The sequence below is a fragment of the Dinoponera quadriceps genome, unplaced genomic scaffold, assembly GCF_001313825.1.
Source record: "Dinoponera quadriceps isolate SergipeBrazil2010 unplaced genomic scaffold, ASM131382v1 scaffold1308, whole genome shotgun sequence".
Lineage (NCBI taxonomy): Eukaryota > Metazoa > Arthropoda > Insecta > Hymenoptera > Formicidae > Dinoponera > Dinoponera quadriceps.
In genome coordinates, this window is record NW_014555613.1 from 1,036,811 (window position 1) to 1,061,413 (window position 24,603).

A 24,603-nucleotide genomic window follows, 5' to 3' on the forward strand; every position below is an offset into this window, starting at 1 on the left:
CTTTGGCGTACCTGAGAGCCGCTTCTCAAATCTAACTTTTCTGAAAGTTTAGCCACGGACTACGTTCGTCGGCAACGTCTCCGACGATAATTATTGCACTCAGGAAACGCTTCGGGGCACGCGTGGGTTGTGAAATGCTTCTTCGGGCAACGCGATTTCATCTATTCCTTTTTGCATCTTTTCCTCTTCCTCTGACTATAACTGACTAGTATATTCGACGCGATATCTCATAATGATGAAGAATAAACCTGCAATGAAAAGGTAAATTTTGGTATTTTAAAAATATCAAAATTTAAATTTTGATGATTTTAACCCTTTGCACTCCGGGCCTTTTTCGCGCGGCGCGAAAATGGCACCACATGGTGAGTGAGAGTCACCACTAGAATGCAAAGGGTTAAAATAATATAGATAAAATTGAAACGATCAAATTGCAGATGTTTCGTAACATTTTATAATGTTTTTCAAATTTCAATATTACGACAGATGCAATGTATATTTTAATACATTTTTCTAGTGTATCAAATAAAAAGGAAATAAAAATGTTCACGAGGCTAAACAATATACATCTCGTTAAAAGCATTGTTTTTTATTAAATAAACTTTTAAAAAATAATAGGTTATTCGCAGAAATATGTTTTTATTTTACGTTGTTCACAGAAATATGTTTTTATTTTAAACGAAATATAAAAATCGCGGAATATACCGTATAATTCGCGTAATTCGCGAGCATTATAATGTTATCGTGTTTGTAGGCAATTTGCGAGACTCAATCACGTAACGCAATACCACAGCCTCAGGAAGTCGTAAGTGGCACTACTGGTACTCTTCTTGTAACCATAGAATAATAGAGACATGTCAGCTACTTAGCACATCAGATTACAGACTCATAATGCACGAGCATCCGTTATCTTGTTACTAATGAAACTCCGATACGTTACTTGATATAATACCGCCTCGGCTAACTGATACACTCACCTCATAACATCTTATTTAGATATATCATCAATTGATTAAAATGTTGATTATATCGCACTCAATTTATATATGTATATGTTTATATATTATTTATTGTACAAATTATAATGTGATAGGATAAAGTCATTATCAGTACTTGTTTGTCTTTTAGTTTTCGAAAATTAACCGTCTTTCAATCGAATTAGTGGACCAAGATTATGACGAATTTATAGAGTTACATCATTTAGCACCGAGTCAATAATTTCACTACAATTTCGGAATTTAAATTATGGAAATATTAATAATTTCAAACTTGTCAATATATATCTGATTGAGCTTCACGAGAGATTATGCTTGGATTATACACGTATGAAAGAGAAATAATTTAATGTAATAATTTTATGTAATAATTTGCCGATATATCTACATTAATGAAGCAATAATTACGAAACGTTCAATTTATTTCTTATTACAACAATCAATCAATAATTTCACTTGAAAGTTCTCATCTCACAAAAAAAAACATTATAAAAACGATAAAGAAATTCAACAAAAAATTCCAATATAAATATATTGGTTTATTCGATAATTTCAAAGAAATATACGCTTGAAATAACTGACAAATATCTGGTATGATTTCTATGGATGGGAAGCAGCAATGAAATCCGTATATTCAGTACGGTTGTTGTTAATTAATGTGCTTCGGGTGCAAACGCTTGCAAGTGGTCGGTTGAATTTGCTGTTAAATATGGATGACCGGTGCAAATTATTGGTGCTTCGCTATATCAGCGAGCGTGGAATTAAAGAATCAAGTTAGGGAAGAAAATATGTTACACTTGCATAATTCTATAAAAATAAGTAATATTTTTTTCGAGAATTTAGTTATACGTTTAATGTTGATTTCGTTCGTTAATCGCACAGCCTTAATTTTATCGTCGAATATAAATTCTCGAAAGTTTTCTCAAATTCCGCCTCAATGTCTTGGTTCGCCGACCAAATAGTAGCACTGTTAATATCTAAAGCCGAGAAGACAAACAGAATTCCGGTGATGCTTTTACTCTCTCCCGTTTCCGCAATAAATCTGTTAAATTCTCTCGAATAAAGCGACGATCCAGCAATTTACGTAGGCAACGTGTACATAACCATGCAGTTATATAGCGGCTGAAACACGATATTTGTCTCGCGTCGTAACCTCTTGTTCCGCCTTTTCATTGAAATTGGATTTCTCGTCTTGAATGCCCCCGAGACGCCCATGCGCCGCGTAACACGTAGGACGTTTAGACAGCGGAAACGCGCAAGCGGATACAAAGATAAAGAGAACATACGGATATATCTGGCGAAAAGTAGCGGGGGGGAGGGGGAGATAATTCAAATTATCCCTTTGAATTCTAATTCAAACGGCCTTTCTCGTATGGCTCCGCTGCAACTGCATCAATTCGTTCCTTACGGCGATATTATTGCAACAGATAGTATTGACAGAGTTCGTAGCCAAATAATTTAATATACGCAGGAATGTAAAATTCACAGGGTGAATGGTATAAGTGAGAATATTTAATCTTATATGAAGAACAAATTTGCTTTTACATGCAAAAAATCCATATAGTTCGACTAAAAATATATTCATTCAAGAATAATTTTCATGAATTAATAGAGAAAAATATCGAATAGAAAGAACGATATTTTTAAACTACATAAATATGTGTTAAATTTCTGCATATCCCAAACGATCCATTTAAATTTGTGTATATTCATTTAACACAAGGTATTAATTTAACATAAAAATAAATGAATATGTTAAAAAGTAACACAAATATTATGTAAGAAATTAATTAAAAAATTATGAATCTTAAATTGGTACCAATTTTTTTCAAATTTTTTTAGTGTATATTGTGTTAAAACTCGTGTAAAAACTTGACGAAAAATTTGCTCGGTCTTTTTTTTTTTTTTATCAGGATTCGATCGTCAAATCCATCAAAAATTTTATACATAATAATCACTCATTAAGCCCGAAGTAGTCTCACGTAACGAAGTACTTCATGTATAAATAAACGCGGCATCTCCGTAGAATCTTCAAGGGAAAGTAATAACTAGCATAGACGATGATTAATTGACAACGGAGAGTTTCCTAGATCAAACTGCTCTGCCCGTCCTAATCAACGTCCGTTAATTTGATAGATAAATAAGGGTAGAGAATCTTGTTGAAAGTTTTATTACGATAAATCGTTCTCCGTTGGCGTTTTCCTTGCTCTTGAGGGCATCCGGTTGACAAAGGACACCGTCGGCGCCTAAATGATGCTCGAATAAATCGGTTTTAATTAATTAACACGTCACGAGAATAATATAGCCCTCTATGTGTTTTTGACATCTCGTATAACAAACTATAGGATGCGAATGGAATGTTAATAATGCAAAATATCGCAATCTTTTCTACGAATAGATCTTTTTATTTGAAGATTTATTAGAACACTGTCAATTAGTTACAATTTAATAATCCGGTTAATTATAATAAATTAATTTTTGATACATAATCTCCCTCTCGCGTGTAAAACAAAATTGACTCTTCCCATAAACATGTCGTACGTTGCAATATGCCGGCTCTCCGAAACCCAGAGAGAAGGAAACTATGTAAAATTGTAACTTTCGGTTATCACACTCGACCTAGTTCTCTCTTTCACGCACAATGGGCAGTTAACATTTATTTTACGAGGGAAGTAACCGGCGGAAAACTACGATGCGTGTAGAAACATGCGGCTGTCAACGGAAATTTCATTTAAAATGCTACAAAATTCGCCGTCATTTTGAACAACGGTCGGTCACGAGTGAGAGCGAGCGGCTCTGAATTGGAAGGAGGCATCGGCGCTCACGATGCAACCGTCCGACTACCGACAGACGTCGACCCGACAAAAAGAGAAGAAGAAGGAGATACATTAACGTTCGCAGAGTCGAAAGTCGTACGCAGCGCAGAGATTATTTATTCACGCAACGCGAGGTTGCACGACAAAGTCGCGTCGCCGAAGAAGAAGCGTCGCGAGTCGTTCCCCATCGAAATCGATCGGACCGGCGCACGAAATGCGAGCAAAAAGAGGCGTACGGAAATGCAGGAAATTCACTGGTTAATCGTCCGTATTCATCCTTTCAGTAAATCTCCCGGGCGTGTCTAGCTCTCTTTTAAAAGGAAACGAATTGAGCCGAGAGAAGGGACTTGGAGCCGTTCGTGCATCCTCACCATTCATCTGCGATGCGAGTTTCATCCACGAGAAATTGTAACATGAAAGAAGTTTGCTCTTATGCCGTGATTTACGTTCCCGCGCCGGTGCTCCACGTCGGCGCATGCCAACGTTGCTTAATAACTCGCCGCAGCTCGCTGAAACGAGGGGTGATTCTGGGACGTGACTGTATATTATTCTCCGCGCGGTGTCGCCGAGCGATACGGACAATCAGTATATCACGGTGTTTCCCCGTTGCTTCCCGAAAGTTTCAGCGACGGCTGGGTCAAATCTGGCGAAATATAAGGTACAAAAATATTTCATAACCGTAGATGCGGAAATGCAAACGCGTCGGTCTCGTCCGTTGTATTTTGCACGACACGCATACGTGCGCGCATATCGAGAGAGAAAAAGAGAAAGAGAGATCATCTGTTACTGAATCTCGTGTACTCCAAATCTTTGAAGCATTTCCGCGACAATATCGCTTCGCGTTTTGCTCTATGTAGCGTTTGTCACGCGAGGAGGAAGTCTCGGAAAATCCGGCTTTTCCCGTGGGTTTCCTTCTTCCTTCCTCTGTCAAGGCCGAGTGACGAAAGAAGAGAGTGAATAAATGGAACCGAGTAACTTCCACAACAAAGGGAACTCCCGACAGTTCTTTCATTCTCCTCGCCCTCCCCCGTCGTAAATCTGAAAACTCTCAGCACTCTTTGTTCTTCTCGTACTTGTGAACATCTTGCTGGCTTAGAATTTCATCGCTCGCTCGATCATCTTATTTTCGCGCGGGGGTCTTCGGTTGTACGCCGCTCAATCGTTTGTCGCGCAGTGAAGTCGCGGGAAAAATCCACCGGTAGAAGCGTATAAATCGCGTTGGGCGATTTCATTTGCTGCTTAGACAAACTCAGCTGTACGACCTTCGGATAATTGCGAGAATTAAAGCTTCAAACTTTTCCGAAGCATCGATTCTCCCTTTACCTGAAACACGCCGAACGTAGCGACGAAATAACGCCGTCGTCGCTGGATCTTTTCATTTCCGAGGACGTATCGAATCACCGGAAAAATCAATCGCGCGTTATACATCTTATTATCCTCTCTCGTGAAACGAACGGAAGATACATCTTGCGAAATTTACGAGCGTTTTATCCTCGACACTCGCTCGAATGTTCGTCCATCTATCGTCGATCATTCGTTTTCTTATTTCTGATTACATCGCTACGCAAGGAAGCTTGCACGCTCGCTCCCCCTCAGTGAAAAGTGAGGTCGGCTACCCCCGGCTGATTCTACACGCTGTAGGAAATCAGACTACTGTGGTAACGCAATAAGAGACCTGGGAGAACGGAGAGCATATATATATCGAGGGAAAGAGAAAGATAGGGGGGGAGGGAAGAGGGAAGAGATAGAGAGAGAAAGACAAATAGAAGGCAGCCAGCAGGGAAAGCAAGCGAAGGAGTAGATACGACTTCGTGGCGCCGCGAATATCAGTATCTCGAGAGTTTTCCTTCCTAGATCTCGGCTTTATCCTGTGCTCTGTGTAGTACCATCAGCGTGATATCTTCCCCGCAACTTAGCAACGCGTTACGTACTCGTTTAGTTTGCATATTTCATCACGATTAAGAGAAGTTAGACGTCCAATTAATGCTCTCGGCCCGTTTGAATTCGCGCACACAAGGAAATCCTTAATATTCGCCCGCTTAATTCAGTTAGCGGCTTGCCGCTATTAGAATAATTAGCGCGGAAAGTTAATCTCACGCTTGTTTCCGCGGAATCGCGTGACGATGTAGAGCGGGCTCGCCCAACTTCATCGCCTTGAATACGATTTGTATACTATCCGCGTGAAAATATTTCCCACCGAAGAATTTTCCCCCTTGAGAATTTTCTTTTCCAAAGTCAGGGCTTTGTGAGATTTATGCTCGCCTCTTCACATGCCGTTTTATTTTGGGAAATGAGATAAATTGAGTCCTTTCGTAATTAACCCTTTGACGTGCTGAGAGATGACGAGAATTCTCGTCAGTTTAGACTTGGCGTTCACTGAAATATTTTGGTATATTAGAACCTCTAAGCGATTTTATCAACTGAAGGAAATTGTAACTCGGAGTTTTTTAATGTGTTGAATTCCATTTTTGAGTCCAATTTGCAAAATGTAACCTCAGAAACGAATATGGCTGTCGGAAAAATGAGAATCTTTCAAATTGGAAAATGGCTGGGGAAATATTTCTCTCCAATGTACTGTGATCTTGTATTTATGAGAAAAAAAAGTTCACTGATGAAAACATTTTAACATTTCTCACACATCGTCAAAGAGAATTATACTTCAGAAATCCACATTGCGAATAACTGCCGCTTGAATTTCAGCCGATGATATTTTCCACGTGGACCCAATATTCCACCGTTCGATTGAGTTGTATTCCGTTCGAATTTAACAAACTCGTGGGACCAAGACTGCGAAGATATCTTTTCACCGAGGCGCGCGGAGGAGGACCCGAAAAATCATGGAAATCGCTTAGCGAGTCGTGAGACGGTTGCAACGAGTCCGTTCATCTCCGGATAGTACCGAGGATAGCTGTTGGACGCGAAAGAACGTTGTAAACAGAGAAACGCTTTTAATAATTCCGCGATAGTTCGCCCAGCGGAGACTCTTGTCTCTCCGTCTTTCTCGCTCGTGCACTCTTCCCAGGAGTTTCCACGTACTCTCGATCACCTCTCAATTTCCTCCTCCACTTACTTTGCCTGGTCTCCGTGCTGCATTCTGTTCCACGGCTTCTTAAACTCCGAGATTGAAACGCTCGATCCGAAGCGACGATCGGCTGCGAGAAAACTTCCGAGACACTCATAACTCATAAGTATTTGCTCCCTTCCTGACTCATCCGTTTTCCTCCGCGTCGTTCGTTCGCCCGCGTTCGTTGCTCTTTACATAGCTTGTATCGAGACGAGCGCGTTACTTCCGATAGGGATCTGCGTCATTATTTTTTTCACTTTTTAATTGAGGACAAATGACAAATGTACTCACGCAGTGGACGCGCTGGATGCAAAACAGACATCGGTTAAACGAACTGCGGTGCAATCGGAGCGGCCGGCTTCCCTCAGTGAAGTGATTCTTGTTTCGTTGTATTTATAGTTACGTGTACCAGTCATGTTGCGTTTGCGCCGTAATTTTCGAAACGGCGAAATTTCGACGAAGGCTCCGTTTTCTCCGTCGCGAATGCGTTGTAAGTGCAATCGAGATCCTTTTCCGAAACCCTTTCAGTCGCGTTCGCAGTTTTCGCGTTTCGACAAATCTCGTCGAAATTCATCGATCCACTCTGCGACTGCCGACGAGTCGTCTCTATGACTCGCGAATGTACGGAGCCGGTACCGCAGTGGAAAAATTAATATCCGGAGAAGTCAGTAATGTCGTAAGTTCCCGGGAACGCCCGAACGTGTCGTAATCAAGTAAGTTTTTCGTTCGTATTTTTTTCCGTATAAAATTCGTTCCAGGCGCTCGAATTCAATCGCAACGTGATTGCATGCTTCTCGGGGATGTTCGCCGCTGCTTGCCGGCAAAGTTCCGCCTTTAGTAATCGGTAAGAAAGTGGAAGAAACGCTACTTTCGATGCCCTGTCGCCGATAAGAGTGTCTCCGTTCATTTCGCGATATCGGTAACATTTATAACTATTGGTAATCTTTACCTTGCCATCGTATATTTGGTATAATGCCCTGTCTCCTCGCTATTGTGAGATAAGGAAAATAGACCGCCGCGCGCAAAACTAACGCCGCTGACGATTTCTGACCCCGACATTTCTATAAACAGCCACGAGGATCGATATGGTATGCGCTAAATTTGTCGTTCACCGAGATTTTTCCCGATCTCACATGACATTTTTCACACACGAGCAAAAGAGCCAATGACGCAAGTTAGATGTTGAACGTCACCTTTCGAGTTGTTTTGCGTATATTCGTTTTGCGTATATCTAATAACATTGAACGACAAAAACCTACTTTTTGTCTTAAGATTTTATATAGATAACTTCCTGCAGATTTTTTGCTGCTAAACATAATTGCGATTTTCAGCAAGTTCAATAAAAGATTTCCCATAATCCTGATATGATAGAGACATTCTGCACCCAGATTTGCGTTTAGCAATCAAAAATATATAATAAATGACTTGTTACATCTTGTGGCAAATTTCGTGTTATTCATAAATGTCATCATAAATAATAAATTTAATCCTTAAAGGGAGAGAAATCGACAATAATATTTTATATATGTTTCGGTTTCACGATTCCACTCGTGCAAAAATAAATGTTATGCAATGTGAGGTGAAATCCGCGAAGCACCGTCGAAAGAAAAATTACAGCGTTGGAAAGAAATAGTGTAATATTGATGATACAAATGTCGGGAGAGGGCGGAGTAAAAAGGTGTGGTATATAAGCAGATTGCAGGATCACTCGTGAATGCGTCCCCGTAGAATTCGAAAATTGCATACACTACCAGTATTCTCGAGGAATCGGTCGAACTACGAAATATTTGTCAATGCGCCAGGGAATAGCGGGGTGAGTGCGGAACTGTCGAAAGCGGTTTTTCAAGATATAATCGGGTCAGAAATAAATCAAGTCAATACTGCACATATATCTGAAACATTTCTGGAATAGAGAGATAGTAACACAGCTGATACAAGGACTATTTTAAGTGCCTGTGCAATTCACAGTCCTACATTTGAGATATTTTAAACGTCCGTGCCATTTAATTATTTCAATCGATTTCCCTCGCGGTCGCAAGGATCTCTTGAGATTGAGAGGAATAATGTCGCTACATTATTCAACGTCTCTTCCCCGCATGTCGAAAGAACGAAAATCTACGCGGTATATCTGTGCGGTAAAAGAATTTTGCGTGAAAAACTGAAATTTTGTGTTATTTTATCACGAAGAAAGTTATTTTACTATGTGTTAAAAAGTACACCGATACTAACACATTCGCTGTGTTAAAGTAATACAAAATTTTTTACTGTGTGTGTTCCTTTTAATCCTGCTTTCACGCAAATAGAAACGGTATAAGTCGATGAATCGTTTTCATGATTCTTATACGAAATACGAGAAACGGTGAATTGTTCCAGGATAAATATTCTGGTCGTGGGTCGGAATTGTTTTCACATCCGTGCAAAATCGCGAACTTTTGTTGCGGATTCTACCGGGTTCAATTGCAACGCAACATAAACAAATGAATTTTTCATGGCAAAAAAATAATTCGACGAACTGATATTCGACGAAACGATATTCTCTCCGGAACGCGAGAATAGATGCATCGCACTCCCAGAAAGTTGATAATAAAATATTTAACTTTCGAAAACATTTGGTACGAGTGATGTTAACAACGACGAACGTTATTTCGCGTTAGTTGCGAGTATGCAAATTTGTACATCGACGTTGATGTACTTCACTTCATTGTGTCTTCCCCGTCTACCGAACAGAAATGGATCGCTCCAGTTTCGTCTCTTGTTCTTAACCCCGCGATTATCTTGAATAAGCTGGTAACTGTGAATAGGGCGGTTGAGATGCTTCATCAGATATCGTTTATACTACTGACCCGCCGTCAATCATAACAGTCCGTCCGCTGGCGATTTCATTGATGAATTAGGGCTATTAGTATCACGGACAGAGTAACGGAGATTCCACAGTGATGACTAAATTGCCTAAATATTGACAATTGTCACATAATTGTCACGTAGAAAATGCGCGTACTAATAAATATACCGTGCTCAATTCAGCGTGAATATTATCGCCTTTTGATTAATTACAAATTCTCTGTTAACACAATGTTCTGTAATAAAATTATCGATACACCTCTAATGGAATTACTGATCTCGATTTAAATTAATGAAACATTTCTGGAATTGATATTGATGTTTCACGTTTATAATTCGATTATGCATTTTGTAAATCTTCTATTGCATATAAATATCATCGTATTTCACAATTCACGCGTAAGCCGTCTTCTATAAAATAAAAGTTGCCACGTTCTACACCTCTCTCACGTGATATTTATTTTCACTAGAATTCGCGATGTGACGAAATCTCGATTCGAATGCAGCGGGAAACAAACGATTCGGGATCTTGTCTAAAATACAGCCTGTCGGCTTATCCTGATTGACCGCGGTATTTTTCAGCAGTGCCAAAGCCTGTCCTTCCACGCGAAAAAAAAAAAAAACTGTGTTAGCGCACTGACGGACGCTTCGATGTTTTTTTATTCCTTTTTTTTGCGAGCGTACGAAAGGAATTCGAGACGTGCTTTCGAAAATTCGCTCGTAAAAGCAGTCGGTCGACATTTTCATAGAGCCGCATTCTTGCGAAAAATCCGACGTATGTACGTAACATGTTTGAGTTATGTTCCCGCGGGAATAAAGTCGCGCGGACGCGATAAAATCGCTAACGCGGTGAAATGTACTTGGAAGTGTATCTGCAAAATTAGTCTATTTGTCACTCCGGGACAGTGTCTCGTTTATTGCAAAAGTTTACGAGCGACGTATGAGAAATGCACTAACGTGCAGGACGAACGTTACTCTTAACCCGCAAGCAACGTACGCTTGCTGCCTGACGTGTATCTTCGGAATCCTGTACTCCTCGCTCTTCTACATACAATAGAGACAGGGAACGATCGTTCCAACGCTTCGTAGATTGTCCGCGCGATCGAGCGCGCGTAATACGATCACATATTATAAACACTTGTGTACGTGCTGTATCGTGTAACGCCGGCGTGTAATAGCGCGAGAAGCAAGAGCTAGACGCTTCGAGTAAATTTTATTAAAACGTTTAGCACACGCGGTACTAGCCGCATTTAGAGGTCACCCCGACGATAAAGCTTCGTTTCATCCATTCGTCCGCCGTAACAAACTAGAAGCGGCAATGATGGAGCACCGCCGGGGGTGTAATGAGAGCTATGCGCGAGGGTCATAATGCGATTACACCCGGGGGCTTCAGCCAACTACCCCTGAACCCGTCAGATTTCCAACTAGCTCTCCGCACGGCCTCACGCGAATAGCCACTGGAGAGAATCACTGGTCAAGAAAATAATATTTGCCTGATTTAACATCTCTCTTTCACACACATACACACACACACACACACTTTCTCTCTTTTTCTCTTCATCGCTCATTTTTGGTTGTTCTTCCTACGTACGGAAGTAAAATTGCCGTCAAATATTATCAGTCTTTCGCTTTGTAAGGAATTATCCACTTAATTGTTCTTCGTAGTTCCGAGTAGAGGCAGGAAAAGTCGATTGACGAGTGTTATGGCGAAGCATTATGCGCGGGATGTAATTGCGTTATCAACTTTTGATGAACATGTATGCACTCAAAGGCTGCTAGATAAATAGACCCGAGCGCGCTGTGGAACTTTCTTCGAGAAGCGTAGCGGAGCGAATCTACTTACTTATAGACTGGAGTTGGGAATGAGGGAAATCGCTGAAAACAGACAATTTTCTTAATGCCACTCTTTAACTTTCTTTCTATCCATTTGTATCCCGTGCACCGTATGAATGCCGCTCGAAACAGGAAAAGGATGAGTCGGCGCTTATTTGTTCGCAGGACAATATCCTGTCCTCCGTGATCGAAATGAAATCGTACATTTGCGTTATTTATATTTCTCATCCGATGGCAACGCGACCGTTCTTCAGGCGTATCGAATAGATATCTAAATTTTAAATGCGCTTTCAGAAATTCCGCACTCGTAGTGAAACTCGCGATGTTACTTTCCGTAAGTTCCTTGGTTTGTTTTAAGTGTTTGATAATTAAATCCCTTTTAACCCATTTTTCGTAATACTTTTTGTCCCCAATTTCTATCCCTTCGTTCATCTGGAAATCATTTTGACAGTTTTGCGAAAGCGTGCTTAAAACTATCATATTTCGCGACCTGCTGTTCTCTAAGTTGTTATACGTGTCTTCGTATAACATGGGACGTTAGAATAAAAATAATGCGATTTTTATGTCTCCGAAGGACATGTAATGCACATTTCAAGGGGACGCGTCGTAAACGTGACGACGCATAGCGACCTCGTACTGCATCACGATCTGCACATAGATCCAAACCGACTCGGTTAAAAAGAACAATAAGAAATAGTAAATATTTTTCGAGACATATCGTTCTTGGTGGATACTTGGTTGGAAGTGTTCCAATCGTGAATTTCGTACGTTGACTTCCGAACGTTCCTCCAGTTTGGGCGTTATCATTACAGATGAAAGTGCATCGCCAGTATTCTCTCTCTCTATCTCTCTTTCTTTCTCGCTATCTTCTTCTTATTCCTCTTCTTCTTCTCCTTCTTCTCCCTTCTCCTTTATCGTTCAAGTCTGACAGTCTTTCTTTGAATTTTTCATTTTCTCTATTCAACGTTCTGTGTATTTTTAATATCTTAATAATAAATTCTAATTATAAAATTACAAATAGTTGCGTTAAGTAATAATATTCATCGTGAATGCGTGACAAGTATGTACTAAGAGAGATGTGTTTTGCCTAATGCAAAATCACATCTATTAAGATGTCTGAGATAACAGACGAGCAACAACTAATGACAATATTAATTCCTTGGCGTACTTGTCGGAGGACGACACCGCCTAAATATATACTGATCATATCAGATAAACATCCACCGTTCCCTTACTGAGATGAACTCCATTAACATAGGATTGTTTCCTCTGTTATTTGAGATAACTACCATCCCGACTCAATAACAACATCGTTGGGAGCATTTATCATACACATGTGCGTTAGTGACTGCGATCCAACGTCTGACAGAAATCACATCCGCAGGAGCGAATCAGTATAACGTAAACGATACCCGAAAGTTCATACATCACTCCTAAGACCGTCTTTTCCGCATTCTCGGGGTGCGATGACCTCTATATCCTCGCTAGATAAAAAACATATATCACGTAGTGACAGATTTGGTATTCCGCTCGAAATGACTTCTTCGCCGCTGCGATTAAGGAACATATATCTTCATACGGCTCATCTAAAAGGTGAACATGTGCAGCAAGTACGCGCGTTTCCGAATGATTTCATCGCGACACCACGAGAATAATCTCGCAGTCTTCTCAATATCACGACCCGCTTTATCTTTCTAATCATCGACGTTATTATCATCGGAAAGAGTCATATGTAAAGTGTTCCGAAATTTTCCATTTTTTGGATACCTGATATAGTGTGTACGTTCGCGATACACGATGAATAATTTCATCCTTGTACAATTAATCTCAATATTGACAATATTAATATTTAAATAGCACTAAACCGTGTTTGCTCCTCGTGATCTTTCTTATTCTATTCTTCATATTCATAAACATTTAGCATAGATTTATCGAGCTTCTTCGTGTTGTATTAACCGCTATTTCTCTAACAGTATTGTCACGGATCAACTATTCTAATCACGTCAGTCAGAAAATGCCGTTCAGCTGTTTTTTACCGAAGCGTTGTATCGATCCGAAGACGTTATCATCATTCGTGGTTACTTCGTACATATCGCACAACGGTGAAGTTTGCATTGGCGCGCGAAACTAACCATATTAATCCGGTACCGAGCGCATATTGCATTATTCAACGCTACATTCGTCCCGCTAGTTTGAAGGCACGCGTTAGTTTGCCGGTGCAACGCGCCCGACGTAATGCCGACAATAGTTTCCGACGATTGAATCGCGATCTAGAAATGAGGAATTATTCACGGAGCATTCGCTTCGCGAACTTTGCGTAAGACGGACTATAATTTCAAGTCTTACGACCAGTATCATTATCAATTAAACATCCTCACATTGTGATGATTAATAGTTATTATTAGACAATATAGGGATAATCATTTATACGTGGATGCATCGGTCTTTTATTATATAACGAGGTGTCTCATCAGTCGAATACGTTGAAGGAACACTACAGTATTGGAATAATGACAGCGAAATTATCGATGATTGATCCAAGCGTCGCAAGAGGTGCGCAGTTTAAAGAAGAAATAAAACATAAATGTGCCCGAGGAGACATTTATTAACTTTCATGAATGCAATTTTTTGTGGTAAGACTGCGCAGCCTGACGGCCTCATATGTGATCGATTGATATTCTTCCGTTGCCTGAAAGCGATATTGAAAACGTTAACCTAACTGGGGATAAAATTTGCTTTAATATAGTCGCATACCTTAGACGTGTATTATTTTCAATTTCCCTTTGATAATTGTATACCGGTTTTAATAATGGATTATATATAGGCTCAGTTTTTTATTTTCTGGTTAACTTGTGGTTTAAACTGATGATAATACAAAAAGTTGCTATTCATCGTTAATCGTTAAATTAATGGTTTCGTAGTGGAAACTTTTAAAACTGAATTATTAATTATGAGTAGAAGAACATAATTTTCACGTTATCATCAAGTTAAACCTAAACCAAAATCTAACAAGAGATAAAAAAACATGACCATAGTAATGTGTGGAATTATTCGACTTTATACTGAGAAAAAAATATTTAAAAAGTATAAAATATTTTTCGGATGTTAATAACAAGATGGATGTTAATAACAAATTTATTTCAATCTAAATTCATGTTTTTTTAATATATATATATAGAATCACTTTTTCATACAAAGCTACAGATTTAAAAAGAAAATGCATATTTTCTCATTTTTAAAAATTGGCCCCAGTTATTATGTACATAAAAATATGTATATTGGTATAAATAAATATGCTATTAGTGTAATCGAATGAATATTTTTATTTTATTTTTAATATTTTTTCTCAGTGTAGGACTGGTGGAATGTTAGATTGAACATGAAAAATATTTGTGGTAAATTGTTTAATCCTCTTTCCCCTTCTTTTGGAGATATAATAGATATGTCGAGTAATGATGAGTATAACTTTGATAGTCCACCGATGTACATCCATTATTCTGTGATATCCAATAAGCCACTTCGTCGCGAGCTGAAACTGATAGATGTGATAATTCGAAGGATTCGCGACGTCATGCTTCCAGTCCGAAGCTTCGCGAAGCAGACCCTTTAATAATGTATCCGGTATACACAATTATTTTCCCGCGGAGATTTGCCGACGAACAAAAAATCGATTACACCGCCCTACAGAATGACTGTCGTTTTATACGAAAGGTTTCCATAAATGAATTATGGCAACCAGTTATCACCACGAGAACCTCGGAACGCGGGAACGCCGATTGTCGACCATTAATTCAAATACCCCGCTTTCTACCCCTCCATTAAATTGACGACCGACTTTCCCTGCAATTCACTATTTTAACTAAATTAACTCGTTGGTACTCCGATTTCCTTCCGCTTCTCTTTCTTCTAAATTCTTTTCCGTTGAGCGAATGAACGTCTCCGACGGTGCGCTTCTGTATTTCCCTTCCGAAAATACACGGAAATCCGCATTTTCACTCGTTAACTGACAGAAATTCCAGGTGTTTCCAAAGCCAACAGAAAAATCACAGGCGGACAGTCACTGTGTTATTATCTCGTTACGTATACATATTTCGTCACGTATTCTATATTCCTCTAAGAAAGGGGTGATATTATATCCTGATTCATCAGATTTCCGTCGTGATATCGTATTCTTATCTACCTCGGAGGAGTTACTTTCTCTTTATCGATGTAGACGATATCGCATTTCAACATGTTGCCCAGTTATCGGACAGAATTTAGTTGAGTAGGGTGGAAAGTATTTTCGCAGGTGGTTTCTTTTAGGTGCGAACCCGCCTACGTTAGAAACAACAGATTGGAACTTACAAAATCCTGATTCTGTATTCATGGGAAGCATGAAGATTCCCTCAATTTCGACGTGGACTATGATTTCGGAGTAACACTCGCCGGAAGATCTCGAGGAGCTTGTTCGAATAGACAAGGGACCGTCGATAGAATTCGGAAGATACAGTGTCTCAGTTACTGCGATGCTATTGGGATCGTCTTGCGAATATTCAAATCCTATTATTCTAATATGATTCTAGAAATATCTCGCGACGGTCAAGGTAACATACAGAGAAAGAAAAGGTAAAGAGCGGCAGGAAAATATCGCTCTGTAAGAGCTTCTTACAACTATATACACTGAAAGAAAAGACTGGTAATACTAAATGCGTTTAGTTAGAGATTTCGACGGAATATTTGGTAACTGCTACGAAATTTGATATAAATCACCACGCACTTAATTGGCTTGCAGTATGAACAACTTTTGTTCAGAGTTGAATCAACTAAAATAGTAATACCTGTCGGATATTTAAAATCTGTTATTAAATATTTAATGATAATTACCAGATATTTGGTAAATGTTACAGAATCATTCAATTCCGTTTTTACAAATGTAACAAAATTTGGTAATTTGGTAATTTGGCAATTGTGTTATTACTAATCCTTTCAATGTGGGACTACGTCGTATATAATTCGTAAGAAATGGCACTGCCAATGTTCTATTGAATGTTCCACTTCCCAAGCAGATAGCAGTCGTTCGATTTCTCTTTGTTATCTAATTGCTCGATCGCGGACCAAGAGAGCTCCCGTTAGGTTACATACGACTATAATTTCCACATATTGGCGCAACGAGCAAAATCGAACAAGAGAATTGCAGTGGGTTATCGCCGTATAATTTAATTAAATCCAAGTTAATCCGACTTTTTATCAACATATTATTCCGATATATACAGTATGTTTATTATAGTACATATCTGTATCTTTAAATCTTTATACATTTACATATAATATACGTTTTTCCTTTTCTTAAAACATCTTAAAACTATAGTATACCTGTAAATAATTTTATGTTCTTCATCAATTTAGAGAATGTATTAGATATATAAATTAATTCGGTTCCCTGAGATTTTAACATTTTAAAACAGCAGACAATGTTCGGAAATATATCGATGATTTTATTAATTTCAAACTGCCAAGTTTATACCGCGATGAAATTCGACAGTTACCCGATGGAAATAATAATGGAAATTATTTCGATAATTAAACTTGTACCTTCCATTTTTAAGTAAATCATTATATCTGGTAACGAAAGCATCGAATTAATTTACATCTAACATTTAAACCGGAGCATAGCCATTATTTCCCATCATGATTCGACGTGAAAATCCCGACGTCAATAATTACAGCTAGACCCGAGCTGCGATCGCACAATCAACGAGGGAGTTTTACGCCGAGCAGCGATCGGGATCTATTCGAATTTTCATGAATGTTCGATAAGTTCGGTATGTTCTACGAGGTCTTAGCGTGCAGTCTGATCGATCGCGTCAGAAATTGCATTAGCGGAACAGCGCCTCTCAAAGTGTGGTTCTGCGGACTACCGCAAGCCCATGCGGAAGCTTCATCGCGAGTGAATCGCCAGACACGACCGCCAACAGCATAATTCGCGGATAACTGCATCGGCGCAACCGGGGTTCTTTCGCGTTGCGGGCACAATGGCGGGAAAATTCAATTCTCCTGCAAAATTCGGCATCCATCGCGCTCGTTACGCGGTAAGCCGCATTAGATTATTCTGTCGCGACGTGCATTGTTTCGTAGTTAACTTACCAACTTGTAATCGGTGTCTCTTACGGGCCGAGCTCGTCTCAGCCGCGGAATCGGCGCGTAAAAGCGTTCGCAGAAACGTTCGAACATTCGGGAAATCACTGAATCGTTTCCCGATCGGTGAGCTCGGCCACCGCCGAAAACAGATCTTGCATTTAATGGCGCAACGTTGTTAAATCCGCTCGCACCCGATTTTCTCGCGCGCGTGACGAAGTGGCTGTTGCCGCAAACGCACTTTGACTCGAAACTACGCGGCATACTAACGAGGCCAATTTCGCGCGGCACGTACACCAACAACTGTCTGCCCCCGTGCGCGCATCAGTATGTAAGGACCTCCCCACGTTCTTCCGCAATCGAGGGAGGGTTTCCGCTAATGAGAGACATTAGTTTAATAACTCGTTAGTGGGAATTAGAGGAGGTGTCTCGAGTACGCTGCGCGGTAAATCCCTATCCATCAACACCGACGGAGTTTTAATCGGCTTTCGCACCCGCGCGTAAGTAATTAATGAACGCGCGATGATGCCGTCGACCGCTAGTTCTACACATACCCGGCGTATTCGGCTCCGTTGCCCTTCCCTTCTTCCTTTTTCCCCAATATCGAGGAACGATTTTCAGAACTTTGGAGCACTCTCGCTAATGCGACATTATTAACTCGATAACTCGTTCTCACACACACGGAAATCGCGGAGAGGTGTACTCGGTTTGTCGGCAAATTGGTTCGGTGAATTGGGCGACTCAACGTCAGTTCTGCGAAGTCTTCGGAAGATTTTCTTCGTAACTATCAGGCGTTCCACTTTTTGTTGAGAAAAAAATTCTTTCCGATTTATATTAAAGTTCTATGCTCGAGTATGTGTAGGATGTGTTGCTAATTACTACAAACTGGTCCCTGGGGCAGACCGCGATCTCGGTCGCAAACTAGACGTATCGACTTTGTGCAGCGACAGAGGAAATCCGACCCAGAAACTACTTGGCACTGACTCTCACCACTACGGTTTCGATCGGGTCGAATTAGGGTTACGTGATTCTTGCGAGAGCGATTCTGACGGTACGACGATACTTGATATTTTGTGTACTCGGTCTGTCCTCAGATTTATTTGTTAGTACATTATATTATTATTATATTATTATTATTTATTAGTAAAGGAAGCACCGAAGCTGATATATGTATGGAAAATGAATCCACGTTTTTCGGTTAGTTCCGAGCTCTGTCGAACATGAAACTTATCAAACTTTCAAACATGAACTTCGTCTACTGCGTGCAGTAGGTGGAGCTGAGATGGCAGTTTCTTTTTGCAAGTCTGTTCGGTTATGTTATTATGTTATTTGATTTTTTGAAGTTTTTCTCGAGCTGGATATGTCAGTTTTGGGATTTAATTTCTCGAAGCGTCATTTCTTCTACTTCTTATTATTTGCAAGAAAATGTGTAATAATTAAAAAAAAAATAAATAAAATAGATTTTGGCAGAGAAATTTTACCGCTTCGTATTTATACATATAAATTCTAATTTTGCACCTTGAACAGGGTTTTCGAGTGTCGGTCTTAGTACTTTTCCTCTAGAATATAATATTAACGTTGATAGTTCAACACTAATGGGCGAAAGTATTACGCTACACTTCTCAGCTGCGATGGCAATAATAATGTTGGTAATGACAGAGAATCTCGCCAGGTCCCTCCAAGACCTCTCTTCGTCCCGTCCTTGTCCATTGCTTTACCCGAATCACATAATTATCGCAAACTTCCGCCGATGTCTTTTGCTTCGCCCATAAACCTCTGCTCGCAGCAATCTCCGCTTTCGCGGAGTTTCCGAAAGAGTTCGCGCAGTTCGTATAATCCGTCGGTCAAATGGAAAAGTTCCGGGAAAAAAGTTTCACTCCACTTTTCGAGGACTATGCCCCTGATCTGTGCTCATCTTCTTATCTCGTCACCCTCTTTTACTGCCCTGCGTCTCGCTTTATCTATCCCGTACCCGCTGCGAATCGTTTCCCGATCTGACTTCCCCGAAGTTTTTGCATTCCTGTTTCAGGCGACTGACGGGTCGAGAAGAGTGATTTTTTAAATGCCTGAAAGACCGTGGCATCGTTTCTCCTGCCCACTTCTTTCCTTTTTTTTTTTAACCACCCTCTCTTCATCAGTTGCGGCCTTTATTCGTCCGTCGCCATCCTCCACTCTCTCACTCCCTCCTTTCACTGTCTCCTCCCTCGCGTACTTCCCCACAGCTTAGTCTTATCTGGATAGAGGGTCGTTTCACTCGATGAAATTCGAGTCTCGTCCGAGAGGAAACCTGGCGACGAAAGCTGTCTCTCTTTCCTCCCGGAAATGGAAAGACAAAGAACGTAGGGCAATCGAAATTTAAGCTCGCAATGCTGATGAAGCCGCGGTCGAGGCAAGGAACGCCTGTATCCGCGGTTGGACAATCTCTGAATACAGAAACGTCGCATTACGTGCGGTTCGATATTGAATTGTTATTTGCTTTTGTTTACGTACGCACGTATCGAGCTTTCTGTACTGTTCCCGTGCTAGATTTATTTGGCGCATCGCAAAACAGTTTCTTCTCGATGCTAACGCGATACCGTTCTGCTCCGGTTTTACTGTTTCGAAATTATAAACTTTCAGTTGTTAACATTGACAAAATTGAGCGTATGAGAAAAATTTACATTTATTTTCCTTAACTATGATATCCCGCGGAAGAATCATCTCTCTCTTTCTATCACCCTTTCTCTCTCTCGCGCTGCGGGATTAACACTTATCATAGAGTAGTGGTCACGAGGGAACGAATAAGAAGAGGGATTGTATTTATCGTGTTACATGGCAAAAGAGTGAGTTTTATCTATGGCTAACTGATAAAAGTAGTCGAGCGTCGCGGTAGAACCGCTTATCCATGAGCGGTAAGAGCTGTAAGTTGAACGATATACATGCGCTCCTTCCTGCTTCCATCGAGCAAACTTACTATTTACGTCCGACGTTCTTTTTGTTTCTTCCTCTCTCATGCAACTAAAATAAAAACAGATACGCGACTCGCCAAAATTGAGGTCGAAATTAAGGCCGAAACGATACGAACTCAAATAAACGTACAAGCGTAATTTGAGTAGCAGCAGATTGATGCAGCAGATTAAACGCAGATTAAACGTATATATTAAAAAAATATATTTATTTTATGTAGAGAATTTCATTTTTTTATGTTTCTTTCGCATAAAGCGCACTGAGAAAAATAATTTTGCTGTTGTAGCGAAACCATCGTTACTACTGTATATTCGTTACAACTAAAATGATGAAACTCGAAATTTTGCGTAGTTGTTTGCAAAATGACAGAGGATTTTTCTACTCAGTTTAATCCATCCTACCTGCACACAAGCGGTGTTTCATGAATTACCGAAAACCCTGTATATATTACATTATACACTAATTTGTTCTTATTGCAAATAATTTGCAGATTCAGCAAAATAATCCAGCGAATGGCAATTAGTTCTCTTAATATATATCCCTTTGTTGTTGACATAATAAATGATAGACGTTGCTTCGACAGCATAAAATTTGCTGTGCCAGCAAATTCTTTTTCTCCGTGCGCACAATTTCATAACTTATTGTTCGAGAGCTATTTTCCAGCGGAATTTGAAGGCACACCTTCGCACAATTCCGCTCATATTTTACCGAGCGCGCGCGCAGCGTTCTATTAGAATGAATCTAAACCAGCTCGCCGGCCAGACTACGTTTTTATTGGTCACAATTCATTGGGAATAAACACGATGAATTTCTGGATATCCCGACCGCGCTATAACTTCATAATGTTCGAGTTGTCTTTCTATAAAAGTGCAATCGTGCTAACTTCCGACGATCGTTAACCGACACAGCGATAGCGGGTTAGCTTTCCTCGACAAATCCAGAGCGTATGGAAATCCGTGATTCTGATATCGGTCTTACAAATCTAGGGAGCGCGTTTTCCTAATTCCAGTTTGATAAACTTCCCTGTTAGAAAATTATTGCTATTTGCCGATAATGCGAATATGTACGTTGAAACGACGAAGAGTGTTCTCCGCGCCCAACGGCAAATTGTTCCCGTAAAATGCAATCGCGTTCTTAATTCGAGTAGCTTCAACACAATCGAATTCAGGCTCTCCCTGGGCGATAATTATCCGCTAAATTAAACGATTAAGTGCTCCTCCGTGATCCGTGGTGAAGCGCGTCGGATCAAAGTTGCACGGCTAAAGTTTAGCGCGAGGCGTGTGTTTAATACCGCGCGCGAGCTGCGTCGAATCATATCTTTAGAAACACGAGTGCTCCGGCACAGGTAAATTTCTTGCTGTCAAGTTTCCCCAATTGCTCATCTTTCCACGGTGTTCTTCCTTTAATCTCACGCACGCAATTGCTTGCATGTAATCACAAGGCGTTATAACGAGCACGCTTCATGCGACGATGCTCGTTAGCATTATCATCGTACATCGCCGTTGTTGAAATATCATATTGAAGCGCTGTGTGAATGAAAGGCGAAAGATAACGAGAGATGAGACAAGTCAAAGTAGAAATGAGACCAGTTTAGAAGAACTGTCGGTAATTTTCTTTCTCTTTTTTTCCTCTTATTAAATATATGTAAAGTGAAATGTAACCTAGAAGAAAAGCACCAAAGCTAATTTTTTTCCCAGTGTACGACTATAAACACTATGACTGCAGCTGTGTATTCATAAGAATTAGCTCCCACAGCTGAAAATTAGGTATGGTACTAAAATTTTACTCCATAGTTTTTACTGCCTAGCACGAAAAAAGAATTAGCCCCCAAAGCTAAAAACTAACGGTTTATATAGTTGAATTTTTAGCTGTCCTTTAGCTGATCAATTTTTTCCGTATATAACATAGCCATACATTGATTTCGATGCAAAGAAATAAAAATGAGATATAACCGTGTGCACACACACGCACATACACACACACACACACAATATATCACGCTGTGTGTTTGTTAATTGACATTTATTGTTTTCTATCTTCTAAAACGCGGGATCTTTATTTCTATTTTTTAGTCACGAAAATCATACTAGAAAATTGCAGTTCGCAATCTCTCTAGAGATCGTCTGCTCGTATCGTCGCACTTTATCACTTATATGCAGCGGAAAATGTTTGAAATTGTTTTATCCGCGAAAATGTACCCGGCGCTCTGGCGTACGCATTCAACCCGCTCCCCAACGGAAACCTGTTAACATTTACGAGGAATTAGCGATATTAACTTGCCGAATCCTCTGTGAATCTGCCACAAATCCCATGAGATTGACCAAGATCAATGGGTGAATTGATCGTGAATGTACATATACGAATACCGTAACATCAAGTAAATGGTGTAACAATATAAATATTGTTACAACGTAACCTAAATAATTCGAAATAGAAATAAAATACAAATGAAACTTTCTCTTCTTCGCAACTATTAAATAATAAATAATTATTTTTCCGATACTGTTCAGCCATTACGTTATATGTTATTTTTAATTATTCAAATTATTATTATTAAACAATTATTATTATTATTTTCGCACCAAACCAGGAAACTTGTATAATTGTGCTTTGATAATATGTATATAGTGCGTTTTAACATGATATTTTTAGCCAGTCCTTCTGTCGCAAACACACAAGAGTCGAATGTAACGTTAATGCGATACGTTTCGTTGAGCATCAAGCCGTTTCGCAGTAATCTCCGGTCGTTTTTCAAAAACGTTTCCGCGAGTTTAAGGATAATATGGAGCTGCTGGATTTTTGTAAAATAATACAAAGCTTTGAAAATTACGACTAAGATAATTCAGGGAAACTCGCGCAAAATTGCGAGCACGGCTTAAGCGCGAGAGAAATGTTATTCCGATCAACCACATGCATGCATGCATGCAGTTCTATCCTTTTTACTCTCTCTCTCTCTCTTTCTCTCTTTCTCCCTGTTTAAAAATTTCTTTCATATAACCATTTCTACATCTCTTTATTGTACTGTATGCGCTAAGATACATTTATTTTAGAATACATATACATGAAATAATATTCCATTTCTGAAGGTACAGACATGATTATAAATATGAATCAGCGACAATGGCATTTTTAATCCACGACGATTTTACATTTGAGGATATCTTTTAGTTTGATATTATTCTAGGCAATCCGCTTTTAATTAATAACCAGGTAGATTAAACCTAAACTTTGTCACCTGAACCTACCTGCGCCATGATTATTCGTATCACTATCTTAATTATATACAAAAACAAACAAAGATATAGTGGCCGAACTAGCCATTAAAATCTGCAACAAACGTATTTGAGGATTACCTATACTGTATTTAAACAACTAATGGCCAGAGCGTGTGCGCGCAGTCGATGAAGTCGCAAGAAAGTACTGAAAAAAGTCGTCGCGGCGTTTCCGGGAGGATCAGGGAGCTTAACGTGTTACAGTGAAAACACAGGGAAAGGAAAAAGAATGGCAGAGCCACAGTGGCGAACAATACTGCGGGATGAGAGGTGGAAGACGGCTAATGCGCGTCCACTCTGTTACAGATAAATGGATTAGTTAGTTACGACGCGCGGAACGAAAAGTAAAAGAGCGTCGGCAACGAGAGAGAACGCCGTCAGGAAGGGTTAAGGACTCATGAAAAACGAGAGCACGAAAGGACCGATGATTCGGAGGGATGTGCCGAGAGAGCTCGTTATCGCTTCAATGTGTTCGCTTCCATCTAATGTAACGTTCCATGACCTTTATTTCCCTTCTCTCTCTCCCTGTCATCACAGACCGTCATGCAGCTAATAGACTTACTTCCCTCCCCCCCCCCTCACCACCTCGTATGTGACATAATTATTGAATGGTCCTTTATGCACTTGGTTATCATTTCGCGGACGGTAAAGAGGATATAATGGATATCAATATTGAAATTAGGTCAAAAGTTACATCTGATGTCGAGCACTGAGCCAGAAGCTTT

At 39.9% G+C, this 24,603-nt stretch overlaps 1 protein-coding gene across 1 annotated transcript in view; it reads left to right on the forward strand.

The window, feature by feature from the left end:
* Positions 1–24,603, forward strand: part of LOC106744815 (glutamate receptor ionotropic, kainate 2-like) — a 151,212-nt gene that overhangs the window by 8,492 nt on the left and 118,117 nt on the right. The gene's annotated exons all lie outside the window — the stretch shown is intronic.